Below are 6,388 nucleotides of genomic sequence, written 5' to 3'. Positions count from 1 at the left end.
TTTTAGTCTTTTTGAGACAGCTGACCTGGAACTCGCTATGTAGACCAGGCTGGCCTGGAACTCACAGAGATCCGCCTGCCTCTGCCTCCCAAGTGCTGGGATTAAAGGAGTGCGCCACCATGCCCGGCATTTTTGTGGCAGGGTCTCATGTAGCTCAGGCTGTCCTCTAACTCACTTTGTAGCATCTTTCCAGTTGCCCCCCTTCCAAAAGAAACATTTTAAAGTGAGGGGTTTTGTTTTGTTTGTTTTTAAGCAATCTATGTTGTTCAGGAGTACCAGGAACTCCTGAACTCAAGGGATCCTCCTGCCCCTGTCTCTTTAATAATTAGGGTTATAGGCATGCCTTGCACCTGAAGTTGGTTAGTTGGTTGTTTTTTTGTTTTGTTTTGTTTTGTTTTGTTTTTGTCTTTTTGAGACAGGGTCTCCCTGCAGTCCCAGCTGTCCTGGAACTCACTATGTAGACCAGCCTGGCCTCAAACTCACAAAGATCTGCCTCCCAAGTGCTGGGATTAAAGGCGTGCACCACCACGCCCAGCTGAAATTGGTATTTTTATAGAAAGAAGAAAGGGGAGCTGTTTGTGGGAGGATGGGGACCAGTAGGAGGAGGAACGTGAGAATCAGACAGAGTGGTGAGGGTGTGGATATGAGCAATACACGATATACATGTGTGAAAATATAATCACCTCCATTTTTGAGATGGAGTCTCATGTAGCCCAGTCTGGCCTCAAACCTGATATATAACTGATGATGATCTTGAACTTCTGATCTTCCTGCCTCCATCTCCTGAGTGCTGGACCGCTGGGATGCACTACCACACTCAGTTTTATGTGGTGTTGGTGATCAAACCCAGGGCTTTGTGCATGCTAGACAAGCACTCTACTACTGAGCTACATTCCCAGCCCCCAAATGAGTATTTTACAAATGAGGAGATGGAGGGAAGATAGAGAAGTGACTTGCCCAAGCTGCAACTGCTCTGGAGAGGAAGAGAAGGAAGCAGCAGACAAGCTGAGAGTTTTGCTAAGACTGACTGGCAGGAAGCCCAGTCCAAATCTCCCCCTCCCTGGACAGTCAGGAGATACACACAGACAAGGATGAGGTCTACCTGGTGGAATGATTTCCCAAGAAGGTTCCTGTCCCCCGAGCCACTGCCTCCAATTCATTCATTCAACCATAGGTATAGCTTACAGTGTGCCAGGCTGTGCTCAGATGAAAGAGAAACGGAACAAAGCTGAGAGATTGAGTCCTTGTTCTCACTCCAGTGTTGGGGTCCAGATGGGCCCCCTCCTCCGTGTCCTACTCCCAAGGGCTTTGGAGACCCCTTGGGCTTCTCTTTACCACCTGACTCTGCTGAGTGGGTGGAGGATGCAGGCAAGATAGTGGGGAGAGGTGGGCCTGGGCTGGGAGGGATGGTTCAATCCCCACAATCCAGTATAGAAGCCGAGCAAAGAGATCTCAGACCTGGAGTACAGCAGATTGAATCCAGCTTTAGCCACTACCTGATCTGTGACCTTGGTCCAACTCTTGCCTTCACAAGGCCTCATTTTTCTCAACTGTTAAAGCAAAGAGTTGCCAGGAGTGGCAGTGCACAGCTTTGATCCCAGCACTAGGGAGGCATGCAGATCACTGTGAGCCCGAGGCCAGCCAGGGCTTCATAGTGAGACCGTTGTCTCAAAAAACCAAAAACTAAAAACCAAAACCAAAACCAAACAAAAACCAAAAATGAGTTTGACAGACAAGGTCAGTGAGATGGCTCAGTGTTTGACAAAGGCACTTGCCACCAAGACTGATGACCTGAATTTGATCCCTGGAATCCACATAGTAGAAGGAGAGGACTGGTTCCTACAAGTTGCTCTCTGACTTTCACAACTGTGCCCACCCACCTACCCTCAAAATAAATAAATAAATAAATAAATAAATAAATAAATAAATATTTAAAAATCATTTCAGGGGCTAGAGAGATGGCTCAGCAGTTAAGAGCACTGGCTGCTTTTGCAGAGGACCTGCATTTGATTCCCAGCACCCACATGGCAACTAACAACTGTCTGTAACTCCAGTTCCAGGGGATCCAATGCCCTATTCTGACCTCTGAGGGCACTGCATAACATGGGTGCACTTACACACATGTAGGCAATAAAATACATAAAATACACATAAAATCTAATAAAAATAATTTTTAAAAAATTTAAAGAATTTGACATCCAGGCATGGTGGTACATGCCAGTATTCCTAGCCCTTGGGAGGTGAAGGCAGGAGGATCAGGAGTTCAAGGCCCAGCCTAGGCTAAATAGTAAGTTTGAAGCCAGCATGGGCTACATGAAACTTTTTTTTTCCTTTAACTGACAAGCATTTGAAATTGTTGAGGATCTATGGTCTTTAGTTTTTTGAGACAAACTCTCATTGTATAGCCCAGGATGACCTCAAATTTGCAGCAATCCTCCTGTCCTAGTCTCTCAAGTGCTGGTATCATAGGTGTAAATCACATTTGACTTCTAAGCTTGTGTGTGTGTGTGTGTGTGTGTGTGTGTGCACTTGGATCCACATGCAGGTATGTGTACAATGCATGCGGAGGCCAGAGGGCAACTTGGATGTTGTTCTTCATGTGGTCCCCTCCCCTGTTTCAACAGGGAGTTGGCAACAGAGTCTCTCACTGGCCTAGAACTTGTCAAATAGGCAAGGCTGGGATTGCTCTTTCATTTTTTTTTTATTATTATTATGGGTTCTGGGGACTGAACTCAGGACCTCATGCTTGCTAGGCAAGCACTTTATCAACGGAACTATCTCCCAGCCTCTAGGTTCTTTTTAGACCTAAAAATATAAAGTCAGTGTCTTACTTGGCTACCAGATTGTGACTCAGCAGAAAGCTGTCTTTCCTCTGAACCCCACAGAACTTAGCACAGAAGATAGAAGGTGACTCAAGATCTGTCCATCTGGAGCTGGTAAGAAGGCTCAGTGGATAAAAATGCTTGCTGCTGAGCCTGACAATCAGTTTCATTCCCAGGACCCACATGGTAGAAGGAGAGAATGGACTCCTGCAGTTGAGCTCTGACCTCCACACGTGTACTGTGACACGTTCGGTGCACACACACAATAAATAAGTGTAATAGAAAAAGATATGTCCATCTGCTCCTACCAAGAGGGATGACAACAGACTACCAGTACCACAGAGGCTCAGGCAACAGCTCTGTGCCGGTCAAAGGTTGGTGGTATACAAAGCTCTACCACTGCCTGGGGAGGTGGAACACATGGGGAAGTCCTCCTGCGGCATAGGAAGCTGGGCCTTCAAACCTAGAACACAAAGGAGGGTTCTATTGGGTAGAAAAAAGTCCCTGAGCAGCCCAGGTGGAGCTGCCTGGCTCCTAGGAGATAGTCACACCCTTTGGTGGAGCAGGGAGTGGGGATTCAGCTTTATATCAGCTCTGGAAGGTCTGGGGAAAACCCTGCCTGGGAGATGGCTTAGAAACTCAGACCCAGATCCTGCTCTGGCTTCAGAATCCTCCTACACTTGATCCAGAGGTCCAGGGTGACCTCCCATTTTCCTGAGTCCCAGGAAGGATCCTAGCTTTGGGATCATGAGATCTGGTGTCCAGTATGTCTATAAAGTTTGAAAAATAAAATATGGGTTCTCAGCACCCATCAGATGGCTCACAACCCCCTGTAACTCCAGGAGATCTGATGCCTCTGGTCTGCACAGGCACACACATTCATGTGGAGGTCAGAGGTCAACCTCGGGTGGGGTTCCTCAGGAGCCATCCACTTCTTTTTGTTTTTGTTTTTGAAAGAGGGTCTCATTAGGGTAGCCCTGGCTGGCTTGGAACTATGTAAACCAGGCTGGCCCTGAACTCATAGAGCTCCCCCTGCTTCTGCCTCCCTAGTGTTGATATTAAAGGTGTGCACCAGCACATCCAGCCACTTTGTTGTTTTTCAAAAATTTTTTAAAATTTGGGGCTGGACATACTACTCTTGGGGACCCACCCAAAGGACCCTGTACCCTACCACAAAGATACCTGTTCATCCATGTTCATTGCTGTTCTCTTCACAATAGCCAGGAAATGGAAACAACCTAGATGCCCATCAACGGATGAATGGATAATGAAAGTATGGTACACAATGGAATATTATTCAGCTGTTAAGAAAAACAAAATTATGAGGGGTTGGAGAGATGGCTCAGTGGTTAAGAGCACTGGCTGCTCTTCCAGAGAACCTACTGTGGGATGAAGAGGGAGACAGAGTTGGGATTCCCAGCACCTACATGGCTGCTAACAACTGTCTATAGCTCCAGTTCCAGAGGACCCAGTGTCCTCTTCCAGCCTCCATGGGTATTGCATGCATGTGGTGCACTTAGATACATGCAGGCAAAACATTCATACACATAAAATAAAAAATAGATAGCTGGAGGGGCTGGAGAGATGGCTCAGTGGTTAAGAACACTGGTTGTTCTTGCAGAAGACCCAGTTCAAATCCCAGCACCCACATGGCAGCTAACAATTGTCCGTAACTCCAGTCCCAGGGGATCCGACAACCTCTTCTGACCTCTGCAGGCATTGCATGACACGGGTGCACTTACCCACATGCAGGCAATACAAACATAAAATAAAATTAAAAAAAAAAAAAGCCAGACATAGTGGCGCATGCCAGCACTTGGGAGGCAGAGGCAGGCAGATCTCTGTGAGTTCAAGGCCAGCTTGGTCTACTTATTTTGATATATCACAGTGAAAGATTTATCGTCCTCTTTTTTTTTTTTTTTTTTTTTTTTTTTAAAAAAAAAAAAAAAAAAAAAAAAAAAGAATACATAAAATATTTTTTAAAGCACTCAGGCGGCAGAGGCAGGTGGATATCTGTGAGATCAAGGCCAACCTGGTCAACATAGCCAGTTCCATGCCAGTGGAGGCTACTGGTAGACCATGTCTTTAAAAATAACAAAATAAAACCCAACAACAACAAAAACAAAATCATGAAGTTCACAGATAAATGAATGGAAACAATCATGCTAAGTGAAGTAACCCAGGCCCAGAAAGACAAATGTTGCATGTTCTCTTTCATAAATAGATGGTAGCTTTGAATCTTTAGAGAAGTGTGTTTTGATTGGAAAGTCCTCAGAAATCATGAAACTAATTAGGGGCTATGGGGAGTGGTTCATGGAAGGGGCGATAAAATGCAATTATATAAATGGAAAAGGGAAATAGCAAATAGCTCAGGTTTCATAGGGTGGAGAATGGGAGGTTAGGGAGTAAGAAGAGGGATAGCTAACGCTAAAGACTTTTGGAGAGAGATATGGAAACCTACTATAGAAGCTTCTTTCAATATATACAGATACAATATAAATACTATTAATGTAGTTACCCTATAACAGGGGTTCAAAGGTCCTAAGACGCCATAGGTTAGTAAATGAAAAGCCTAATTCCAGCAATGGGCTCCCTTTTTAAAGCTGTTGACCAGAGAGATCCTGTAGACCCTCAAACAGTACTGGCTCTTTCACTTGCATTTGGTCACCCACCAGAACTTTATGGTAAGACCATACTGCTGAAGACCTATCTACCTGAGCTGCAGAACAAATAAGGATAAATCAAGCTGGTACTGACCTCGAGGTTTCATCTCTGCTAGCCAGTTTTCATAGTGCTGGAAGGTGCTTTGCATGTTACTAGCAGAGAAAGATAATCATTAACCTTACCCAGCTGTGAACCCTGTGAGCTATAATAACAACTGTCTTAGCAAAAATATGCCCACTGGTACAATAGTGGCACAAGTATTATGGGAGTAATCAACCACCTTCTAATTGGAGTTAAGGCTTACTTCACAAGGTGGAGTCCATACCTATCACTGGGCCAAGAACCTGTGCCTAGATATGTCACAGGCCATAGGGGAGAATCTACTATTATCACTGCCTAATAGACATAATATTAAACTGACACATAATGACTTATTATTATACCTATAGATTAGTGAATTTCTCAACTCTCACCAGAGAAGTTACAGCAGATTGTGATTAACATGGAGACCCACAACTGGTCAACCTGCAGAGAATAAGAGACTGTGGAGTGCCCAACCCTACATGGGACACCAGTATTATAGTCTCTCTTCCCAAGGCTCAGGGATCACTGTAGAAGAGGAAGCAGGAAGATTGTAAGAGCCAGAGGTCGTAGATGAGTATAAAGAAACTGTTGTCTGGACATCACAGGGTAGTTGCACATATGAACCCACAGCACTTATGACAACATGCACAAGACATATGTAAACTTGTAAACCCAAGCCAGGCAGGGGCCCTGCATGGGTGGGGGAGGTGGGCAGGAAGCCCCAGTCCTAGCTGAAGAACTACTAGTGATTAATAGATGCTGGGAGAGGGAGAGTCAGTTTCCCTTACTAGTGTAACACCTAGTAGGCTAACCAGACT

This window comes from Nannospalax galili, unplaced genomic scaffold (assembly GCF_000622305.1).
Source record: "Nannospalax galili isolate Female #2095 unplaced genomic scaffold, S.galili_v1.0 scaffold23, whole genome shotgun sequence".
NCBI lineage: Eukaryota > Metazoa > Chordata > Mammalia > Rodentia > Spalacidae > Nannospalax > Nannospalax galili.
Note: the sequence above shows the minus strand (reverse complement) of the source record.